The following is a 25,276-nucleotide window of genomic DNA, read 5'->3' as shown; positions in this document are numbered from 1 at the left end:
GAGCAAGGCCCTTCCCCCAACTGCTTCTAAGCCCGCCATTACTGCCCCTTCTCCCCAACGGGAGGACCTACAACAACAAATGTTCCTGTTTTTCAACCAAAAATTTTAAACATTTCTTTTTCTCCCTAACAGGAACACCTAAAACAACAATGCTTGTGCTTTTCAACCAAAAATTTTGTTATTTTTGTTGTTTTAATGCTTCCTTTTCTCTTTAATACTCGTGATATATGCCCAACATTTTCTTTCAACCTTTATGATTTCTTCAAGGTTCAAAAGCCATCTAGTTTCCTTCCACAGGTTAAGACAACGTGCTGCTGATTGCCATTTCTTGAGTCTTAATTAACAACTAATTTCTTTTACAGACAAAGTATTGCTGCCAATCCCAGATACATAATTAACATCGTTTTTTTCCCTCAGCCATCCAAAAACAGACTCAAAGGTACCTTCCAGGACTAAACTTTCCTCAAACACCTTTGCCTTTCCAGGATCTTAACGACAGACCATAATGTGCTTGTTCCCAAGCAATTTAATGCTCAATATCCAGCTTTTACAGACATCTCCCTGCCGGAGATGCTGCTTCCCTGCTGTGATTATCCTACAGGTATATCCACAGATCCAACAGAGTCCACGCCATCCTCTGGAACCTGCCTGAGATGCCAAGCTGCTTTCTCCCAGCCACCTCATCTGACTGCAGACTCCAGAGACACACTGAGACCCAGAGACAGTGCCACCTCCTGGAACCTGCCAAGCTGCCTTCTTCCAGCCACCTCATCTGACTGAAGACCCCAGAGCATGCTGAGATCTAGAAACCCACCCCAGACTCCAGAGATGCACGCCAAAACCCAGAGACGCTCACTACAAAAGACAGATCCAGACCTTCTAGCTACAGATGAACTCTCTTGCCAAAGTCACATAGCTAAAGTTACATGTTAGTGAGGAAAACATAATGTCTATTTAGATTAATCAGATGTCATTACCTTCAAGCTGTACAACCTGTGTTTAATTGTTTCAGTGATTCCTTGCCTTCCCAACCATACCCTCAATTCCCATTACCCTTGACTTAGTTATGCTACACCCTCCGGCCTACATAGTGTTTTCTTTTGACTACCTCATCCAAAATTTTCACTAAAAAGGAGTGAGATTTAGGCCGTAAAGAGATGGTTTGGACATAGCCTGGTCGAACAAGCTTTTGAACCCCGGAGACCCTCTGGGACGGAAGGCGTTCAACTCTGTTCCTGCCCCCACCCCCCAAAGCGCTGGGTTTGAGGTTGCCGGGGACCCAACAGGACTTTGCCTGTCAGGGACGTCAATTATCTCCCGGATTCCAGACTACTCCATGTGGTCCACATCTCTCATTAACCTGCACCTTGCAGACTACAGATGATGCAGAGTTGCCCCTCCTTTTATGAAAGAAAAGAGAGTGGGATGTTGGGCCTTGCATGAGGTAACTCCATTTAACCTGCGATCTTCAGTCACGTAGCACACAGGTAAAGGGCATGATTAACAAGTCTCCACCTCCAGAGATTAAAATATTAATGAGTTATCTAAAGGGGGGGGAGCATAGCTAATTAAGTTATTCCCGCCCCTTTTCCCTTTCCCTATAAAAAGCCAGGCCCCCTGACTTTGGGGGGTGGGGGCACACGCCATCTATACCCATTCACCATGCCATGAACAATAAAAGCTTTGGAAAACCAGACTCCACGTGTCACCTGGGCCTGCCACCGCCAGGTTCTCAGCCTTTGGAACCTTAAACTGCAGCCGCCAAACCCATGGTGGCTGTGTGAATGTGGGACCCTAGGCCGGCCAGCGGTGTGGGAAGCGAGCCCCGGACCCGCTGCCAGACCTCCTTGGAACCCCGCCGACGGACCTCCTCCCCCCCCTCGAGTTTTTTTTTTTCCCCCACAGTGCAGATTCTGAATGCTGGTGAACATTCAACCTGAAGCCAGGTCTCTGGTAAGAGCTCTTCTGAAAACTGTGTGAGTGTGCGTGTGCGTGTGCGTGTGCGTGTGCGTGTGCGTGTGCGTGTGTGTGTGTGTGTAAAACTGTGAAAGAAAAGAAATCAACTGGCTGAAAGCTGTGTGTCTCAAATCCCCTGTTGGTAATGCTAGGATGTGCTCAGGGATCCTGATGGCTTTGGGGGATTCTGAGGTAGGGTGAGGAAGTTACAGTGGGACAGTAAGGGAGAGAGTCCCATGGTGGGCATGTTATTTTTCCAGAGAGCTTCTTTTTCCTTTTTAAGCCATCTAGCCTGTTGTGATGGCACACCCCAATAAGATTTGCTAAAAGAGATGGAGGCAAGAGTTCTGGGCCAGCCTGGGCTGCACATTTGGGGGACTGGAGAGATGGCTCAAAAGTTAAGAGCACTGGCTTCTCTTCCAGAGGTCTTGAGTTCAATTCCCAGCAACCACCTGGAGACTCCCTACTATCTATAATGGGATGTGGTGCCCTCTTTTCGTATGTAGACATAGCACTCACAGAAAGAAGGAAGGAAAGAAGAAAGGGAGGAAGGGAGGAAGGGAGGAAGGGAGGAAGGGAGGAAGGGAGGAAGGGAGGAAGGGAGGGAGGGAGGGAGGGAGGGAGGAGAAAGTTATTTAGATATAGATCTTGACCTCCTGAAGCAAGCACCTGCATTTTCTTTACAAACTTATCATTTTTTATTTATTATTATCATTATCATATCATTACTATTCTTCAATAAGTTCTCATTTAATACAGTCTGGCCACAGACTCACTATATAGGCTGACCTTGAACTCCTGATCCTCCCATCTCTACTTCCAGAGGGCTGGGATTCTAGGTGTGTGCCACCGCACTTCGTACCTCTCAAACACCAGTTCGTGTGTGTTACTTTTCTGCAAGTCATTTATGTGAATTCAAGAGAGAAGGAGACAACTCAGAGGCCTTTTATAAGTATTTATAATACCTTGTGAGAGGGGCAGTTTCTAACATAGGGAAGAAAGGCAGGGGAGGGGGGGATGCTGGCTGATAACACAGAAGAGCATCTTCCTGGTCCAGGGTAAGCACTGTTAATAGTGTGGCACCTTGTCTTCTTGATCTTCTCTCTCTCTAGTTGAGGTCTCCAGGCTCCCCGCACACTCATTCACTCTCCTCCCTCTGGAGTAAATGAAGACGCCTGCTGTTTATGTTCTAATAGTCACTTATCTACTCATCTGGAATCCACTCCTGCCAAAGCACAAGCAGGAGCAGAGATGTGGCTCACAGGTAAGAAAGCACTCAGCTGACAAGCACAAGAACTTGGATTTTACCCCCAGCAACACGAAACACAAAACACAAGACAAAAGCCATCTCCTCAGAGGTGAGGACTATGTCTTGTGTGCCTGAGTCTCTTTGAAATATTCGGAAAATCAGGAATTGTTTGGTTTATCACCAAACCCCACCCCCACCCAAACATGCTTTTTGATTCACTAAAAGTCAATTGTTTTAGGTGACTTTTCTATTATTTTATTTTTTTTGTGATTTAATCTTTAATGAAGATGTTTGGAGGCTTCATCCCTCAAACTTAGGGCTAAAACAATTTAGCCAACAGCACTGAAATTGCATATGAAGTATAAAGCTGCTCCAGGGTATGAGTACCAATCAACTGGAAGAATAGGCTTAGGCACAAATCTCTCTGGCTTGAATGTCACATGTCCCTCATGTGGCACAGGAAGAAGTGGACAGTGCTCCAAGCTCATTAGTCACTGTATCACAAGGGCACGTGTAAAAGCATCACTGTGATAATAAGAGCAGCATGCACTGCATTGTGTGTGCTTACTTGTACAATACACATATAAACACACACACAAACACACAAAATAAATCATACCTAGGGACAGAATTGAGGGCAGGAAAGAGAGGCCCTGATGTACTTCTCACCCAACTTGTTTGACAGGAAAACTTGTAAGGACAAATGAAGCCTGGCTCTCACCCATGCCATGTGGGGCATTTGGGGAGGCAGTATATTGAGAACAGGCTGTGCCCAGCTCTAAATTACTCAGTATTGCATACAAAGTTTTTTTTCAGGTTATGTCTTGCCCTAGGAGATTCCATTTTACAGAGTGATTTTTACTTTATTTTAAGGGGAAGAGAAGACTGCAGCCCCGAGGTAGATCCCACAAAACATACCATCTTTATGGTGCTATCATTCAACACAGAATGACAGCCAGAGCTACACAGAGAAACCCTGTATCACAAAAGAGAGAAGGAAAAAAAGAAAGAAAGAGAGAGAGAGAAAGAAAGAAAGAAAGTAAAGTTGTTTTTCATACAACATATTCTTACCACTGTTCCCTCCCTCATCTCCTCTCAGATCCTCATAACTTCCCCTCTCTTCCAACATCACTCATTCTTCATTCTTTTTCTCTTAAGAAAACAAACAGGCAAATAAAAAAGAGAAACAAACAAACAAGGATAAAACAAAAAGAGAAAAAAGAAATCCTAACAAAGCTTGAGAAATGTACACACATACACACACACATACACACATATACATACACACATACATACACACACACATATATACACACATACATACACACACATACATGCACATATACACACATACATACACACATACATGCACACACACATACATGCATGCACACACGTACATGCACATATACACACATACATACACACATACATGCACACACATACACACATATACACATATACACACACATATATACACACATAAACATATACACACATATACACACATACACACACATACACATACATACACACATACATGCACACACACATACACATACAGACATATACACACATACATACACAGACATACACATATACACACATATACATACATACATACATGCATATACACATACACAGATATACACACCATAAAAACTTAAAATCGGGAACCTCTGAGTTAGTTTTGTGTTGGCTATCTACTGCTGGGCTAAGGACCCACTCATCAGCATAGCCTATCTAGTCTCAGGTTCTTGGCCACCTGTGCAATGTCAGACATGGGCTCTAATTCATAGAGAGGGCCATAAATCCAATCAGATAGTGGTTACTTCCATGTTTGTGCCACTATTGATCACACCAGCAGATCAAAATTGTCTATCAGAGGGTTGAGGCATGCAGAGTGCCTTTCCGTACCATGAACATTAGTTAGTAGGAGCAAAGCCTCTAGGTAGACACCAGCTCTACTTCTCCACATTCAATGAGTTACTGAGGTGTTGACTTCAACAATAGGGTCTTATCATCTGTTTGTGAAGAACAACCAAGAAAGAGCCTAGGCAGTTTCTTGAATTCTTTGTGTGTATCCACAGGGCCCATGTGGCCAACAACTCAATCAGATGTAATCCATTCCCAGCACTGGAGATTTCACATGGTGGTGAGAGACGCCTATTAGGGTTTTTGTCTCCCCTGTTATTCGATGATTCCATTTGGATTTCTTTCATGTGTGTATATATTTTAAGAGACTTTTGTTGTAGTAGGTGTCTTAGGGTTTTACTGCTGTGAATAGAAACCATGACCAAAGCAACTCTTATAAGGACAACATTTAATTGGGGCTGGCTTACAGGTTCAGAGGTTTAGTCCATCATCATCAAAGTAGGAGCAGGGCAGCATCTAGGCAGAAATGGTTCAGGCAGAGCTGAGAGTTCTAAATCTTCATCTGAAGGCTGCTAGTGGAAGACTCACTTCCAGGTAGCTAGGATGATGGTCTTATATCCCACACCCACAGTGACACACCTACTCCAACAAGGCCACACCTTTTAATAGTGCCACTCCCTGGGCTGAGCATATACAAACCATTACAGGGGTTGGGGAAGGTGTTGAGCAGACTTTCTCTGCAAAATCTTGGCTATCTCAAAACTCACCCTATAGACCATGCTGGCCTTGAACTCATGGAGAGCCACTTGCCTCTGCCTCCCAGTGCTGGGATTAAAGGCATTCAACACCGCCACCTGGCTAATTTTATTTAATGTCATCCAGTCACATGCAAACTTCATTATCTCATTTTGTAAACCCTGTTAAGTTCTACACTTGTTGGAGTAGGTGTGGCCCACTTTAATTGGGTTATTTGTTTTCTTGATGTCCAATTGGTTTGGTTTGGTTTGGTTTGGTTTGGTTTGGTTTGGTTTGGTTTGGTTTGGTTTGGTTTGATTCGAGACAGGGTTTCTCTGTGTAGCCCTGGGTGTCCTGGAACTCACTCTGTAGACCAGGCTGGCCTCAAACTCAGAAATCCACCTGCCTCTGCCTCCCAAGTGCTGGGATTAAAGACATGAGTCACCACTGCCCAGTTGTTTCTTTTTTTGTTTTCTTTTTTGTTTGTTTGTTTGTTTGTTTTGCTTTTTCGGATGTTCAATTTTTTGAGTTCTTTACATATTTTAGATATTAGCTCTCTATGAGATGTATAATTAGTAAACTTTTCCCATTCTGTATCCTGTAGCTTTGACCAAATGATGGTGTCTTTTGCCATACAGAAGCTTTCCAATTTCATAAGGTCCCATTTAGTAATTGCTTAACATCTATTCTTTTTTCCAGTGTGCATTTTTTGCTTATCAAAAATTAGGTTTCCTTCGAGGCTAGCCTGGTCTACAGAGTGAGTGCCAGAACAGCCAGGGCTACACAGAGAAACCCTGTCTCAAAAAACTTTAAAAAAAAATTCAGGTTTCCACAGTTGTGTGGACTCATGTCTGGGTCTTCAATTCAATTCCATTGGTACATGTGTCTGTTTTATGCCAATACCATGCTTTTTTTATTATTATTATTTATTTATTATTGTTATTATTATTGTTGTTGTTGTTGTTATTGTTGTTGTTGCTATAGCTCTATAGTACCAACTGAAATCAGGGATGGTGATATTTCCAGCAGTTCTTTTATTTTTCAGAATTGTTTTTAACAGGATATTTTTGTGCATTTTTATATGAAGCTGAAAATTGTCCTTTCAATTTCCATGAAGAATTGTGTTGAAACTTTGATGGGGATTAAACTGTAGAAAGCTTTTGATAGGATGGCCATTTTCACTATATTTATTCTACTGATCCATGAGCATGGGCAATCTTCTGACATGCTCTTCAATCTCTTTCTTCATGTCTTAAAGTTTTTATCACATGAGTCTTTTATTTGCTTGGTTAGGGCTATCCTGAGATATTTTGTATATATTTTTGAGGCTATGGTGAAAGGTATTATTTCCCTAATTTCTCTCTGTGCCCATTTGTCATTTCTATATAGAAAGGATACTGAATTTTGTGAGTTAATTTGTTATCTTTCTACCTTGATGAAAGTGTTTAGCAGCTGTAGGAGTTTCCTGTGGCGTTTTTAGGGTCCTTTATATATTCAATCATATCATCTGCAAATAAAAGATATATGGACTTCTTCCTTTCCTATGTGTATCCCCCCTGATCTCCTTCAGTTGTCTCATTGCTCTAGCTAAGACTTCAAGCACTGTATTGAACAGGTATGGAGAGAGGGGACAGTCTTGTCTTGTTCCTGATTTTAGTGGAAATGCTTTGAGATTCCCTGCATTTAGGTTGATGTTGGTTGTGGACTCTTTTTTTTTTTTTTATGTTTGGGAATGTGTCTTGTATCCCTAGTCTCTCCAGGACTTTTAACATGAAAGACTGTTGGATTTTGTCAAAGGCTTTCTCTGCCTCTAATATAACACCAGGGTTTTTGTCAGTGTGTTTACGTGGTGGATCACATTTATTGATTCTGTCCATGGAGCATCTCTGGGATGAAGCCCGCCTGATCATGGTGACTGGTCTCTTTGATGTGTTATTGTATTCATTTTGCCAGTATTTTATTGAGAATTTTAGCATCTATGTTCATAAAGGAATTTGGTCTGTAATTTTCTTTCCTTGTTGGGTCTTTGTGTGGTTTAAGTATCAGAGTAATTGTGGTCTCATAAAAACAATTAAGCAATGTTTCTTCTTTTTTATTTTATGGATTATTTTGAGAAGTATTGACATTAATTCTTTGAAAGTCTGGCAGAATTCTGTGATGAATCCATCTGGCCCTGGGCATTTAGGGTGGGGGGTCAGTGACTTTTAACTATGTTTCTATTTCACTAGGGGGTTATAAGTCTAAGCTCCTTATCAGATTTTGATTTAACTTTGGTAGGTGATATTTATCAAGAATGTGTCTGTTTCTTTTAGGTTTTCCAATTTAGTAAAGTACAGACTTTTAAAGAATACCCTTATGATCCTCTGGAATTCCTCAGTCTCTGTTGGTCTAACCCCCTTTTTGCCTCTAATTTTATTAATTTGTCTCTTCGTGTGTTTTGGCTAAATTAATTTGGTTAAGGGTTTACTAGTCTTAGTGATTTTCTCTAAGAACCAACTCTTCATTTCACTGATTCTTTGTATTACTTTGTGTTTGTTTTGTTTCTGTTTTATTGATTACAGCCATGAGTTTGATTGTTTTCTGTCATCTACTCCTTTTTGATGTTGTTTCTATATTTATTCTAAAGTTTTCAGCTCTACTGCTAAGTTACTAATATGGCATCTCTCCAAAATTTTTATGTAGGCATTTAGTACTATGAACTTACCTCTTAGAACAGTCTCCATTGTGTCCCATACATTTCCATGTGTTGTGTTTTCATTTTCATTCAATTATAAAACATTTTGGTTTTGTTTCCAGGATTGGTTGATTGGTTGATTGATTTTATATATGTGCCCTATCTGCATGTACACATGCATGCCAGAAGAGAGCATCAGATCCCATTATTACAGATGGTTGCGAGCCACCATATGGTTGCTGAGAATCAAACTCAGGACCTCTGAAAGAGCAGCCAGTGCTTTTAACCACTGAACCATCTCTCCAGCCCCTCTAAAACATTTTTCAGTTTCATCTTAATTTCTGTCTTGAATCAGTTTTCATTCAGTAGTGAGTTTTTCAGTATTCATGAGTTTGCATACTTTCTATTGTTTCTGTTGTTATTGATATCCAGCTTAAAACCCTAATGGTTAGATAGGATGCAGGGTGTTATTTCAACTTTCTTATATCTGTTGAAACTCACTTTATGTCCAGTCATATGGTTAATTTTGGAGAAGGTTCCATAAGGTGCTGAAAAAAATATATATTCTTTTGTGTGTAGGTGAAATGTTATGTAAATTTTTGCTGGGTCCATTTGATTTATTATGTTACTTAACTCCTGCATGTCTCTGTTTATTTTTGTCTCTGTTGGCAAGAGGGGATATTGAGGACTCCACTATCATTGTGTGAGGGTCAGTGTGTGATTTTAGCTATAGTAGTGTTTTTGTTTTGGTTTGGTTTTTTTATGAATGTGGATGCCTTGTGTTTGGTGCATAAGTGTTTAGAACTGTGGTATTCTTTGTTGATTTTTTTCTTTAATGAGCATGTAGTGTTCTTCCCTACATCTTCTGACAAGTTTGAGTTGAAGTCTATCTTGTCAGATATTAAAATGGCTGCATTTGCTGTGTTAGGTGGTGTCTGTCCTTGCTGGTGAGGTGTGTTTCTTGAATGCAGCAGAAAGATAGGCTCTGTTTTCCAATCCAATCTGTTAGTTACTATATTGGGGAACTGAGACTGTTGATATTGAGAGTTATTAATGAGCAGTATTTGTTGAGTGGATTCCAGGTACTGATATTATATCTTTGTTGGGTAGCTGTTTTCATTGCTTGATTTCTGTTGCCTTCTTGGGATCTTGGGAAACTGTATTAACTGTGGATTACCTGACAGGGAGTTTCTTTCCAGGTGTGGCCACCAGGCGTCCCAAGTAGAATGTGTTTCTAGGTATTTAGGGAAGACATGAAGGAATGGGGATGGGCTAAAAGGGGGGTGAGCTTAATGAATCTACAGAAAGGAGGAAAGCTGTTTCTACTACTAGATTCAGAGGAGTCCTAAGGGAGTGGAGCTGGAGAGGGAGAATAATCCCCTGAAATACCCTGCTACTAGGCTGGGGATGAGACTGGGAGATTTCAGTGGAGGACAGGAAGGAGAGTGGAGATCTCCTGATTCCTAGGCCAGCGTGGCCAGCAGGTTCTCAGGTGGAGAGTTTCTAGCCTTTGTTAAACTTTTTTTGCTGTGGAGAGTTCAGCTTGACACAAATCTTTGTACATTTGCTTTGAGTGACCTAGACATGCCCTGTCATCTGCTTTCCCATGTCTCATCATATCTTGATTGTTTAGGCACTTTGCCAACCTAACTTAAGTCACTCAGATATCTACAGCTTCTCCTACCTCATGAAGATTATGCCACATCACAAAACCCACTAAAGCCACATGTCAGTTCCAAGGTCCATCCAGGCATGGGGGAACACACCTTTAATGTCAGCACTCAGGAGGCAGAGGCAGGCAGATTCCTGTGACTCTGAGACCAGCCTGGTCTATATAGTGAGTTCCAGGACACCCGGGTTTATGTAGAGAAACCCTGTTTTAAAAAAAAAGAAAGAAAGAAAGAAAGAAAGAAAGAAAGAAAGAAAGAAAGAAAGAAAAAGAAAGAAAGGTAGGATGGAAGAAAGAAGGAAAGAAAGAAAAGAGAGAAAAGAAAAATCAAAAGAAAGAAGAAAAAGAGAAAAGAAAGAAATCAATGAAATAGAAAAAGATCAGTTAATAGATAAATTGATATAACCAAAAGTTATAGAACTTTGAAATAACAGAGTTTATACAGCTATTGTTAGGTTAATTATGAAAGGAAAAAAAGAAAGTATCCAGCCATTTATCAGCAGGGGATTAATATCCAGAATATATAAGAACGCAGAACATTAAAAGAAAGAAGTTACATTTCCTGTTAATGTACAGAGATACCCTAACAAAAGCAAACCTCAGAGCAAAGGCTCCATTTTGCCTCATAGTTTGGGGGCACTGCCTATGGTGATAAGGAAATCATGGCATCAGGAGCCTGAGGTAGTTGGTCACAGTGATCTACAGTGAAGAAGCAGAGAGAAGTATCTACTAGTTCGTTTGTCCAGGACCACAATTCAGGGAATGGCATGAACCACATTAGAGCGAGTCTTTGCATTGCACCTAATCTAATCCAGAAACTCCCCAAAGATGTGCTCAGAAATTCACTTCCATAATAATTCTACATCTTCTGAAGTTGACAGTAAGATTATCATAAGCACTTTTATAAAAATTCAGGAGGCAGCCAGGCGGTGGTGGCACATGCCTTTAATCCCAGCATTTGGGAGGCAGAGGCAGGCGAATTTCTGAGTTTGAGGCCAGCCTGGTCTACAGAGTGAGTTCCAGGATAGCCAGGGCCACACGGAGAAACTCTGTCTCGAAAAATCAAAAAGAAAAAAAAAAAAATCAGGAGGCTCTAGCTGATTTTTTCCCATATTACTCCAAGAAACTAGATCCAAAACCTATGCAACAGGTTTTATCACAATAACTCCACTTCTTTACCAATTTTCTGTTTGAAATTCTCTTGTTGCTGCCACAAAATATCTGACAACAGCAAATAACAGTTTATTTTGCTTCATGGTTGGAAGACAGAGTCCAATGGGGAAGACAGAACAGTGGCAGGACCTTAAGGCAGCTGGTCATGCTGCATCTGTATTTAGGAAGCACACACAAAAAGAACACTGGTGTTCAGCTCACTGTTGTACAGTCTAGAGCCCCAGCCTGTAGATGGTACCATTCAGTTAGGGTGGGTCTCTCTACCTCAATCAACCCAATATAACAGCCCGTTCACAGTCAGGCCCCAGACTTGTCTCCTAGATAGTTTTAGATCCTCTAAGTTGACACCCAAATCAAGTTGGAAATGCCTAGACCATGTTTTTTTCTAAGACCTTGGTTACTCTTCATTATTCTCAGTAGATGAATGTTACAACCTTTATTTAACCATTTTAGTTTTTATTTGTTTGATTTTTTGTTGACTTTTGTTTTGTTTTGTTTTGTTTTGTTTTGTTTTAGAAAGAAAAAGTCTCTACATAGCCCTGGTTGACCTGGAACTAGCTCTGTAGACCTGCCTGGCCTCAAACTCAGAAATCCACATGCCTCTGCCTCCCAAGTGCTAAGGTTAAAGGTGAATTCTACCATGTCTGGCTTCTTACTATTTTAAATTTGTATTTTTTACAAGGAAAAGGTTTTATTTTTTTCCTTTCTTCTTAAATGAACCTAACCTATGTAGACTATCTGTCAGGAATCTGGTTATGCCTTTCTCCTGCCTTTTCTAGTCTTTCCAGGTTCATGCACATAAAAGTATTGGCTGGATATTATTTTCATTGTTGTTATGTATTTCTTTAATTGGTTTCTCTGAGGATACACCTGGCCTTTCATCCATCATGTCTATTACAGACTTTAAGAAATTCATAATAGTTGCTTTAACGCAGCATCTTCTAATTCTATACCTGGCACGTCAAAAGGTCCCATTTTTCACAATTTTGCACAAGCTACTTTGTAGGACAGAACTTAATTCTATATTATTTCCAGGGGAAGTTCTATCTCTTACTGATCCATTACTGAAGACAAAGGATGCCCGCTCAGTCTCCTCCTTCCTCTCCTGCTCAGGCTGTGCTTCAACTCATACTGTGCTCAGTCTGCCTATGACCTCCTCAACCCCAACTTTCAGTGTCTCTATTTTTTGAATTTTATTTCTTTTAAATTTTACTTTTAAAGTCATTACGTTTTGAAACATAAAACTGAGTGTCTGGAAACCAGGGGGGGGGGGAACAACAAGAACAATCCTATCTGGAAACCAGTCATCTGTGTCAGAATTGAGCTGGTGAAAAAGGTGTCTGTCATGATAGAAGAGGACCCTCAGGTCTGCTGAGAACTCATGAGAGGATACAAACATCTCTGACCAAAGAGGAGAGGAATTACAAAGTACAAAATGGCTTATCTTAACATGAAAATGGGAGGCATTGGTGTCATCTGCAAGACTGTGACCCTTCTCATTCCTCACCCACGTGTGTCACTGGTACTTAAAAAAAGTTCTGTGCACAGCTCTCCCCAGATTACTATTAAGCAGGAGACAACAAAGTGGAATTAAGAGACAAATGTCCCATTGGGGACACCACTGTTCTTTGCTCCCCAGCGAGATCTTGTCATCTTACCACAGACATTAAAATTACAGACTTGCAGAGAAGTTAGCTAAAGATGTTATTTACTTACCATGCTAGTTCTCGAATGTGCTGAATCTCCCACATCTCTGTGTGGGTATGTGCTTCTTCAGTCCATAGGCATAGAATCTGTTGGTGAGTAGATTGGCTCTTAGCAGTCATTACAAGGAACCAAACTGGATTTCCAAGTGAGGTTTTTGGTAGCCTTGGATTAGACACCCACCCACCTCCCACCGTCCTACTTAGCCAAGATGCTCAGTGAGAGAAATTTGTTTTTAGGATAAGGACATCTTTTAAACTGAAACTTGGAAAATCAACTTTGTGCTCTAAAAAATAATTCTAACTATCATTTGTTTTCCAAATAATGTAACTACATCAGTACTCAAGTAGCATTATATTCTACTGACTTTAAATGTTGCTTCTTCTGCAGAGTTGGGAAGAGGTAAGCTTCAACTCATGTTCATTAAGTGCTTTCTGTTTTACCTCTGATGTATAAATAAAATAGAATTATGACTGGATGATTGGCATGTGTGAGTTTTAAGCCAAGAAATTTAAGAGAATAGTATTGCATACTTTAAGTTTATGGAAATAAAGTGTGTAGTGAAAACATTTCCTTAGTCACCACAACTTCACATTACTCAAAAATATACACAAGTATGTCCACGGGAAAATGGCCCAAATTTGACTTTCACAAAACACAAATTAATGGTATTAGTTCATAAACATGTGTCCTACTGAAGACCCCCATATTTGGGAGACCCTTCCTCAAGTCTTAGATCATGACCACCCAAAGATCACAAGAAACCATACCTGGATGCAATCAGCAGAGGCTTTATTAGGGAAGTAAGCCAGCGGTCAAAACGACAAGCTCTTTAGCCCCAAGAGCAAGGCTTTGGCCCAGAGTGGTGGGTTAAAGGGTCTTTTATAGCATGGGGTGGGGGGAGGAAGGCATTTTCGCGCGGTTACACATGAATGGTTGCATTTTCACAAGGTTATACATGATTGGTTGTTTTACAAATTTTGAACATAGCACTGGGAAGACCAAGGGAGGGGTAACCAATAACAGTGGAACATTTCAGAGGAATCTAGCCCAAATGATCTAGAGTCATGTGAAATCACTCTGCACACTCATTCTTCTCAAAAATGTGGTTTTTACCATGCCATTGTGTCCTATCCTACCATTTACCAACTATTTCAGATTAACTATCTTTGCTTCTTCCTGCTATAGCCCCACCTATGTGGCAGCATCTTTTATCTGTGGTCAGGAATGTGTCTTCCTGCCTTGGGCGAGGTTTGAGGAATGTAATTCAGCAAGTGTCCTTCACCTGGAATGTGAAGACCTGAAATCTTATTTTCAGTTCCGAGTTCTGTAAGGCAAAAAATCTACACATATTTCATAAAATGGCCTTTATAATTTTTTACTCTACATCCCCACTTCTTCCAATTTGGTTGTTTTTAATCATAAAAACTCAATTATTAATAAGTCTATTCTCACCCCACTTCTTCCGATTAGGATCTTTAGAAAAGTTTAAACCCCAGTGTCATCATAATTATCATTTTTTTAACCTAAAGCTCTATATTGGTGGTGCAACACAAAAAGCTGAACAGCATTTATCCTTTCTCTAACAAAAGTTATTAATCTATTTAAAATGTAGGGGCCTATGGTTAAAAGCAAAAGTAAAATCACAAGGGGTCCAGCAAGGGAGGATTGAACCAACTCTCGAATCAACATTGCTGTGCCTCTCTATCTTGTCTCTAGTTTAAACTTTCTCTGAATTTACTCTCTAGTCACTCTTGAGAAATAGGAGAGAGTAACATTTTCTCTTAGTGCAGCACACAGACTTCTTCCTTTAAGAAACAGCAAGTCTAGTAACAACTTAACTCTGTTTGGTTTTTTTGTGTGTGTGGGTTTTTTTGTTTTTGTTTTTGTTTTTTTTGTTTGTTTGTTTGTTTGTTTTTGGTTTTGGTTTTTTGAGAAAGGGTTTCTCTGTGTAGCCCTGGCTGTCCTGGAACTCACTCTGTAGACCAGGCTGGCCTCGAACTCAGAAATCCACCTGCCTCTGCCTCCCAAGTGCTGGGATTAAAGGTGTGCGCCACCACCGCCCGGCCTACAACTTAACTCTGTTACCGACTGTTCTAGGGCTCTCAAATCTACATCAGTGGCAGCTCTCAGCTGATGAAAATAATGAGGTGTCTGTATCAATGTAGCCACACCTGTCTCTATACCTATGGCCACTCCTAGTCACAATGTAACAGCTAGAGTCAAGGAAAATAGGCTCTCTGCAGAATCATCTAGGGTGTATCTCAAACTCAGTTCAAGAGTACCTGCGGGAACTAGCTGGACAAGTACACAATAATCTTTGTTCTCATCAAAGATAGCAGTGGAAACACATGGTGTTAGCCTGGGGCTGTAAGTCTACCATTTATCAATTTTAGGCACTAAGTATTTGTTAGCAGGGGTTCTTGGGCTCTATTCTATTGACTAGGGGTTTCAAAACATTTCCTTTCTTTGAAACACACTTTCAAAGTTGTCCTCTGACTTTTACACATTTTGTGGCACATAGCTGTCTACATACATATAAAATCACAAGCTGTCATTTAACCTTGGGTGTATACACCCTAAACCCTACCCTCTAAGGCAGCATTACCCCCGTGCCTCTAGGGTGGGATGTCTCAGGAGTCAAGGCCTGCTCTTTGGCCTTGTAGAATAGCAGGCGACCTTGAGCTAAACAGCAGGAGGTTGCTCTGGCATCTGGATGTTCAGGCACACGTGTTGGTGGATTTCAAGGAGGTCGGATGGTCAGCAGCACCAGGAAGTCTCTTAGTAGCCTGAAAAATCATTTCTCACACAAAAGGGACATTCTGAGTGTGGAACAAGGACAAGGGACATTCTAGCCAGCGCCAGTTCCCAAGGGTAGTTTAATTTTAGGGTTCTGTATATTCTCTCTACCTGTCCTGAGCTTTGAAGACAGTATAAACAGTGGATCTTCTAATATCTCTGACAATTCCTGACTTACCTTAAAACTGCTATCTGATCTAATTACCTAGGACACTTGAAACCTCGGGAAGGTCCCTATTCTAGGCTGTTTTCTCCTAGGTATTTCTTATTTACTCTAAGTCTTATTATTTCTCTGGCTCAAAACCTAAGGTCCCTTATACACTTTAAATCTCTTGGCTGCTTGGTTGCACTCATATCTTAAGAGTCCATCTGTGCATTTAGCTTGATAAATCTTTTGCTTTCTGGGGAGTATAGTTCTCCCTTCTTGTGTGCACCATTGTCTCTATTAGGCCCCAAACCGGGAAGGGCTCCTGTATCAAGCCACTTGATCTGTCCAGTTATTGCCTCAGGCTGGAGTCTCCTCCCTTGGTGTCCTGGGCAACAAATATTTATAGCTTCTGGTTTCATCAGGGTTTCCTCTCTTGGCATATAGCCTTGCGGGCATGGACTGTGGCAAAAGCATACCTGCTTGTCGACCTCAGGTTCCAAGGTTGTTCTCTGCACCGATGATCTCAGGGGTCAGTCCAGACGACATTTGTGTCCACCACAGTAGCACTGGCTTGTCTCTGACCAGCATGGAGAAAACTGCTCCCGTCTGTAAAGCAGGTTACCTCGGCTCCCAGCTGGAGTCAGTCCTCTACCCATTGAATTCTTGTCAGCTAGTTGTAGCCCGTCGGGTAGGAAGTGTTGTATCTGGATGTCCATCCTTCTGTCACATGAAGTTCTCAGTCACATCTGGTCCGAATTAACCCGCTGCTGACCACAGCCTGATCAATTGATGGGGTCCCCAATGTCTCCATGTCTGAGGGAACATTCTTTTTCCGGTGTCCCCTCTTGTTCTTCACTTCTGAAGACCAGAACCTGCAAGGGTCTTGTGAAAGAAAGGCTCTTATCTTATTTATTGCTTTTGATCACCTGTAAAAGCAGTAAATAGTCTCTTAGAACTCTGTACAGACTAATGTATCTGTGAGGCTGCATAACTGTTGTTTACATCACACTAGTGACTACAACTACCTTGTCCACAGGTGTAGTGTGAGCTCATCTCTAAAGCTCCAAGAAGGAAACCAAATCAATGAATAGCCTTATCCACAGTATTTCACAGCAAGGACTATTAAGATGACACTTATTTGAATTTAACTTTTGACAAAATAGAAACTTTGGTCATAGTTCTATAAAAAACTTTTAAAGAGTTATTTCTGATTAGAATATTATTTTAGAAGTGATATACAACAAGAACAGTAAAGTAAACATTTTTATGTCTAACATAAGAGCACAAGTCTTCACCACTTCTTCAATTTTATCTTGTCAGAACTCTCATCTTTGAACCAAATCTTAATGAAACTCTCATATAAATAATGAAATTGTCTCAAACAGCAATGGCTAGAAAGTCTATCAAAACAGAAGCATATATATATATAACAGGCAGGCAACCAGTCTGACCTGTCTGACCTGTCTGCAGGCAGGTTCGCTGGTTCAGTGTTCCTAAGCTGGAATCACGTCACTTGTCTCAGCGCTACTTATTTATCTTTCCCTTTTTTTTTCTCAAAATCTCAGCACTATTCACTCACTACTTTTAAAAAATATGTAATTATAACTCTCAGGTGAATAACTTTGGGGCTGTTTGTCTAGCTGCCCTGGCTCCACTGCCAGGTTTTTAAACACCTGGGCCCTATCTATCTTCATAGGCGGCAGGTGGAAAACCGCTGGTTTATTACAGTAGTGACCCCGAGGTACCTAGTACAGCCAGGAACACCAAACTAGGTAGCTGTTGCATGCTGTTGCTGTGCTGGGGAACCACGAGTTGTCGCCCGCCAAGTGCGGGCTGGGCGAGGGCACCCTCCATGTGCTGTTACCTGGAGCATACCCTACATGCAGTAGGCGGGCTGTCCGAACACGAACCTCAAACACGGACTGCGGTGGATGCCCCTTATTAAAGGACCTGCCCGCCTTTCTGCAGCTGTATTTTTGTACAGGCGGCTTCATTCCTCTCTCTGCCGGAAATCATGTTACCTATTTTTAACTCAAGATGGCTAACACAGTAGATTAACAGCTAACACAGAGATGATTTGCCAAGAAAAGACACACACATAAAAAACACAAATAGCTCACCCCTCTCATGGGTGGTACATAAAACACAGATAGCTCACCCCTGCCACAGGTGGCACAAATAACACTTAACCACATTTGGTCACGACCCCAGATGGAGAAGGATTCCACGTCTTCTCCCCAAGTAGGAGCGCCCAGTCTCTTGAAACCTGACGGTCAGATCCCCTGACCTTCTGGAAGGCCTCTCGCCTTCCCCCTGAAATCCAACGGTCAGATCTCCTGACCTTCTGGGAAGCCTCTCACCTTCCAAGTAAGACTCCAATAACCAGACAATGCGGTCAGTCTTCACAGATTCAGATTTAACAGATTCAGACAACTTGGTCAGCCTATGCTGGACCAAGTCTAACAGATTTCTAACATGCCAGCAATGAACAACCCAAAAATAGACACACTGCCATGAAAGCACAACAACCACGGTGGCCATTTCTGACCTTTTCTCTCTAGTTTCATTGTTAACACACAAAAAGACTAACAAAAAAAAAAAAAAAAAAAACCCATCTCAATTTCCAGTGCCAGCCAAGAGGGGTTCCACGTCCTTTCCGGCACCTAGATGCAAACCTGTGCCAGCCTAGAGGGATTCCACGTCCTTCCCGGCACCTAAATGAACCCCCAAACGTCTCTGGGGGTGCAGCAGCTAGTGACTCTCCCGCACGTCTGCTAATCACTCATTTATCTCCTCTAGAGACAAAAATGGTTTACTGCCCCTCACGAGACAGAAACAGCTGCCAGTCCAAACCAAAGTGCACTTTTCAGAAACCAAATAATTAAGATAGACAGGCACAAACAACTTAGAAACCAAACAACTTAAACAAACCTAGACAAAACAGCACACGAGACATCAGATGATTTAGGCAATCCCGCACATGAAAAACCAGAAACCAGTACATGAAAAACCAGGCAATTTATACAAAAGGTCACACAACAACCAGACAGAAAAACCTCGGTGTCCCTCCCAGTGTGGTTCTTGGATTAAGGTGGTCAAAAATCCCGGACAAGCCCCCAAATGAAGACCCCCATACTCCCCCATGAGGAGACCCCCATGAGGAGACCCTTCCTCAAGTCTTAGATCATGACCACCCAAAGATCACAAGAAACCATACCTGGATGCAATCAGCAGAGGCTTTATTAGGGAAGTAAGCCTGCAGTCAAAACCACAAGCTCTTTAGCTCCAAGAGCAAGGCTTTGGCCCAGAGTGGTGGGTTAAAGGGTCTTTTATAGCATGGGGTGGGGGGAGGAAGGCATTTTCGCCCGCTTACACATGAATGGTTGCATTTTCACGTGGTTACACATGATTGGTTGTTTTACAAATTTTGGCACACTCATTCTTCTCAAAAATATGGTTTTTACCAAGCTATTTTGTCCTATCCTGCCATTTACCAACTATTTCAGATTAACTATCTTTGCTTCTTCCTGCTATAGCCCCACCTAGGTGTCTTGCATCTTTTATCTGTGGTCAGGAATGTGTCTTCCTGCCTTGGGCGAGGCTTGAGGGATGTAATCCAGCAAGTGTCCTTCACCTGGAATGTGAAGGCCTGAAATCTTATTTTCAGTTCCACGTTCTGTAAGGTGAAAGATTCTACACATATTTGATAAAATGGCCTTTATAATTTTTCACTCTGCACTACCACTTAGGAAGTATCAAATATGAGTACAGATAATTCAATTTTTCAGCATATTTTTTAAATAATTGCATTTTTTAAATAATTGCATTTTTTTCCTTTTTCTGACTCCAAACCACCTGGGAATGTAATTTCCAAGAGCTGAGAATATATATTTGTGACCATTAATCCTGTCTCTCTGTGTGTGATTCATCTATGCAGTAGCCCTGCCCATTTCTCTGCGAGTGGGCTTTCACAAAACTCATTTTGTTTAGAGGAAACTGTGGGGCAGCTGAAGCCAGTTCTGCCTTGTTCTTTTAAAATCAAATTTCACCTCTCATTTATACCACTGGAGAAATTTATCATAAACATGTTTCTTCAGTTGTTACTATGTCACAAGAGTATGGTGAGATAGGAAAATTAAACCTGCTTGGTGAGAGAGCTGGCTTAACTCCTATCTCTTTGTCAAGCTGATGGGGGAACCACATTCCTGCAGGACTGTTTTTGTGTCCCAGTAATGACAGTGTGGCGTGTCTGAGTCAGCAATCCTCTGTGGCTTCCTGTTTCTTTTCTTCTCCTGGCTTTTACTCAATAGAGATGTAAAATATATTAAGTGTTCCAGCTTCTGGTGTGAGCTCTGCATTATAGTCTTGCTATTTTACAAAAGCAATCCATGTTTTCACTGTTTTTCCACAGAGGGCATTCACCCAGATATTCCCAGCTTTTGTTCACCACACTCCTATAGTGTGTTTCCTGCCACTCACACACATCAATTGCATACTCTGTACTCAAGTTTGACACTTCCTAAGTGATAGGACACATGTCTGTGATGTCCATTGGGTGATGCTCTTCTCTTCCTTTAGGTGCCAGCCTTTTCTCCTCATGTTCTCTATGGTTTCCCAACTAGAATTGTGCCTCGTGGTAAAAGATGCTGCCCAGTATAGCCTTTGTTTAAACTCTTCTGCACAAAGCAGGGCCAGTTTCATATCCCAGAACCTTTGGTCCATTTTGACTTTGTCGATGGTAATGAGGACAACGTTGGTTAAGCTAAGCTACAAGGACAGACAAAGCATGTTCTTCCATATATGTAAGGACGCTCACGGGCTGCTTGGTCCAAGGCATGAATATCATTTGTACCTCATCCAATTTTAAGATGCTTAGATGCTTTCTTAAGCTGTACATGAGAGAATACATGGATCCTCCAGACTGCTCTCTTACTATGACTGCCCACAAGGTAATGAGTGCCCACACTTACTGGTGTCTGCTAGAGGCTTTCTCTCCCCTACACTCTCTGCTCCTCCCCTCATCACTGGGCTCAGTACAATGACTTGAGCATTATCACTATTTTGGGTCTTTTTGAAGAAAGCTCATGTAACAGGATTTTCTTTCCATCAAATCCATTAAGGCAAAACACAGATGATCTGAGTGCTTCTATGGTCTATGTGATGAAGGAGTCTTTTTTTGTTGTTTTTGTTTTTGCTTTTTGTTTTCCAGACAGGGTTTCTCTGTGTAGCCCTGGCTGTCCTGGAACTCACTCTGTAGACCAGACTGGCCTCGAACTCAGAAATCCGCCTGCCTCTGCCTCCAAGTGCTGGGATTAAAGGCGTGCGCCACCACTGCCAGGCTTTTTTTTTTTTTTTTTTTTTTTTTTTTTTTTTGTGATGAAGTAGTCTTAACTCAATTGTTCTTTTTGCTGAAGGTTTTACAGACCTCACTACCAGCTCAGCTCGCGTGGTTTTTTTAGTATTTCTGTATGTTTTCTTTCTTTCTCTATGGAGGCTTTCCTTCTTTTTTTCCCAAGTTAGTCCTGTCTGATGGGACCCTGTTTCTAAAATCCTTTTATTTTCCTTGTAATGAAAGGTCCGGGACTCCCCAGAAAAAAGGTCCACTTAAGTCACAGGATAGCACGCACCCAAAGGACACACAAGAGACCGTCTTGCTGTAAAGCACATGAGGTGGTTTATTAAATCAGAGCTCTGGGCCAGCCCATATCCCCATATCTCACATTGGGGATAGAGGGACTGACCTCGTGGCTCAGTGGTCTAGCGCTTATATATGGGCGGGGTGGGGAAAAAGCGAACTTTCGCACAGGTGCACAGGATTGGTTGTTTTACTTTTTTTTTTTTTGAACACTAGTAGGCCGTACCATGGGGGCAGGGTGTAGTTCCTCTCTTGGCCAGTCAGTTTCTGGGATGTTCTTAACAGGCCTTTGTCCTGTAACTCCCCCTCCTCTGTAACTAATTAGATGGACCCAAACCTGCTGGCAGGTGCTTTTCTGCCCAAGGTCTAAGGTGAAAAATTTACACATATTTCATAAAATGGCCTTTATAATTTTTCACTCTACAGTAACTCATGTCTGTATCCGAGATCCACAAGTAAGCCTTACCTACAGACCACAGAAGAGGACACTGGAGAGCCTATAACTAAGATTACAGTGGTTGTTAGCCCCTATGTAAGTTTTGGGAATCAAACCCAGGTCCTCTGAAAAAAGCAGCCAATGCATTTGACAGCTGACCCATCACTCTAGCCCCCAAAATGCAATGTTTAGGCTTGGTACAAAAGCGAGAGCCACAGTCACAGATCCTAGAGCCCTGTTTAGGAGAGTCTTTCCTCTGCAGATGCCAAAGATCTTCTTTCTGCCCCTGATCTTCTAGACCAAGTTAAGAAAGGCAGATGTGAGTATAAGCGGGAGACACGGCGGAAGAGAAGACACTAACAAGATCCTTTTTAGTTTGTGTTGGTAAAAGGGTCATATCCTCCAGAACCTATTTGCTGGTAGAATAATGTATTAGAAAGAAATCATGACACACCACATTTTATAATACTTATAAACATTAAGCAATGATAGTGTTGTGTACAACAGAAAATTTGAACAATTGGGGATATATTTTCTGCTGCATCTCCTCATGTTTCAGGGGTACAAATATTGGTGGATGCTTCTAAATGTACCAAGTTGTGTCATTTGTCTTATTTAATACTTAATAAAAAGATGTCTTCCAGTCACAACAGGGATGACACAGAGATTGTGGCAACATTCACAGGACCTGCAGAGGTCTAAGACAGATGGAGTCTCAGCTCCAAGAGAAGAAAGTAAACATGAGCTTCCAACCCTAACAAAGAAGCTATCTCCAATTGCTAACTGCTTGCAAAGCAAAAATTAGTTTTCTCTAATGGAGTCTTGCTGGGTATACAAACCACACTTAAGGGCGGGCCCCATGCCCAGCAATAGATAGCCAACACAAAATGAACTCAACTGTATTTTTATAGATTTTTTTTTGTCTCATATTGCTTTGTTTGGGCATTTTTATATTACTAGCCTGGTATTTTAATGGTCTATGTGTAGTGTGTTTATTGTGGGTTTTTTTTCCTTTGTTTTTGTTTTGCTATTATTATTTTTTATTATTATTTGCCTGTTTTCTAAAGAGGGAAAGAAAGAAGGTATAGATTTGGATGGGTAGGGAGGTAGGGAGGACCTTGACAGAGTTGGGGGAGGAAAAATTATAATCAGAGTATATTGTATAAAAAATATTTTTAATAAAAAAAAAAACTAAACTGAAAAAAAAATCTTGGGGCTGCAGCAGACCTCCCAGCAGTGGATGGCAATAGAGTCTATCAACATCTAATGTCCTTCTGCTCAACAACACTCACCATTCTTTGGTCCTAACAACAGCCAATCTTGGCTCCTCTAAGCTCTTTTGCCCACTCCCTTTCTGCCCTATAAGCACCTGGTTTGTGGGTGGGTGTTAGGCTATGAATTTTTTTTTGCAGCAAACCCCCCCCCAATAAAACTCTTCACTACAAAACAAAACAAAAACAAAAACAAACTTTGGGGCCAGAGAGATGGCTCAATAGTTAAGCGTACATGCTGAGTTTCATGTTCTCTGTCCCTAACACCCAAAACGGGAGCCCATGGACCTTCTTCTGGCCTCAGCAGAGACCTGAACTCACAGGCACATACCTGCAGACACCCACAAACACATGCACATGATTTCAAATAAAAAAGAATTTTTAACAATTTTATATTCTGTTAGTGATCCTATATTACAAAATTATGGGGTTTAAAGAACCAAGAAATAATGTATTGTTACACCTTACTTTAATTCCAGTTCTACCAAGTATACCGACTACACATACCTGAAGAGAAACATATTGAGTGGCCTGTGTTTCTACCAGTTAATAGTTTGATTGTGTTCAAATGGACTAGTCATTCTGGCATGATGATTTAAAAACAAAACAAAATAACAACAAAACCTCTGCCCCTTCTTGGGAAGTTAGAAAAATCTAAAATTCTGTCAGAGACTATATTCCATTTGAGCTTTTGATAATTTTTGTATCTTTTAGCAGAGACTGAATTGATCAATTATTTTAAAAACTGTACTAAATATCTCGTTACATGTATGAGAAACCACACAATAATAGAAAGCAATCACTGCTTTTTTTTTTGTAGACATCATTAAAGACCAGAAACACTCTCAAGCTTGGTATGTATAGCTCATCCTTTTCTCATATAAAATTTCTACTCTCTAAACCATGTCTGTGCATATTTTATAGACAAGATGACTGGTCCATTCTCATAGTATAGCAGCTCACAGTTGTATATTCGACCAGTCCATGTGGACCAACATTCCCTGTTGCAGACCGCTCTGCCCCACGTTTGGGGGCCAAAATGTTGGGGACCACTCTATCAATGTTGGAACCCGCACTGCCAAAAGCCTTGGGGGCTAAGTTGTTAGAGCCCGCACTGCCCCAAGCAGTCGGGGTTCAGCAAGAGAGAGAGTGAGGACGGACACAAAGAATGGAGACCAGACAGAGTGTGATTAAATCCCATTTATTCTTCAGTCTCTCTTCTTCTCTCCAAGTCTCTAGTTCCTAGCACCAAGTCTCAAGTCCTAATTACCAGTTCCAGCTGTAATAAGTCTCAAGTCCTTATCCCTGGTTCTAAGTTGCTAGTCTTTTTCCCAGTTACAAGTTACAAGTCCAAGTTACAAGTCTCAAGTACCTTCTTTCTGCCTCTCACCTTTTATATGTCTCATTTCTAAGTCACTCCTTTAAGTCATGCTGTTAAGTCATTCCTTTAAGTCTTGTCTCTAAATCACACCTTTAAGTCAGGCTTTTAAGTCTCACACCTTTAAGTCTCACACACCCAAGGGAAGATCCTGGGTATCTAAAACAAGATGTGATCAGAGTGTGCTCAGCTGTTGTAGGCTGTAAACAAGTCTCTTGTCAGGGTATATGGCTCAAGATGGCCGCAAGGATGATAGCCGATTTCTGTCGGCTCCCCACAATTCCCTCTGTTGATGTATCAAGATTTGGTATGGTAATAAATCAGCTAGAATGAAGTTAGTACAGATACTAATAGCAATAATAGTAATACTGATAATGTACCTATGTGGTTATCTGATCCACTGACACTCTGCTTGGAAGACCTCATTTCCATTTCTACGATACTTCCTAATTTAAGTCTACCAAAAAGACACAACTGTTGCTTTGTACTGACAATCAAGAAGATTACTTTCTTGCTCTTTCTAGGGTATAATTTCCCTCCTTGTATTGGAGTTTTCCCTATATTAACCTTTGTA

General features: G+C 41.2%; 1 long non-coding RNA gene across 1 annotated transcript; it reads left to right on the top strand.

The window, feature by feature from the left end:
- The first annotated feature begins 1,320 nt into the window (after window positions 1-1,320).
- On the top strand, window positions 1,321-12,586 carry LOC143434755 (uncharacterized). The gene is made up of 3 exons (XR_013104514.1): window positions 1,321-1,953; window positions 3,069-3,220; window positions 12,367-12,586. It is a non-coding gene; the product is annotated as an uncharacterized LOC143434755 (long non-coding RNA).
- Window positions 12,587-25,276: the final 12,690 nt, after the last annotated feature.

This window comes from Arvicanthis niloticus, chromosome 16, assembly GCF_011762505.2.
Source record: "Arvicanthis niloticus isolate mArvNil1 chromosome 16, mArvNil1.pat.X, whole genome shotgun sequence".
Taxonomy (NCBI): Eukaryota; Metazoa; Chordata; class Mammalia; order Rodentia; family Muridae; genus Arvicanthis; species Arvicanthis niloticus.
Note: the sequence above shows the minus strand (reverse complement) of the source record. Positions and strands in the feature narration are given on the sequence as shown.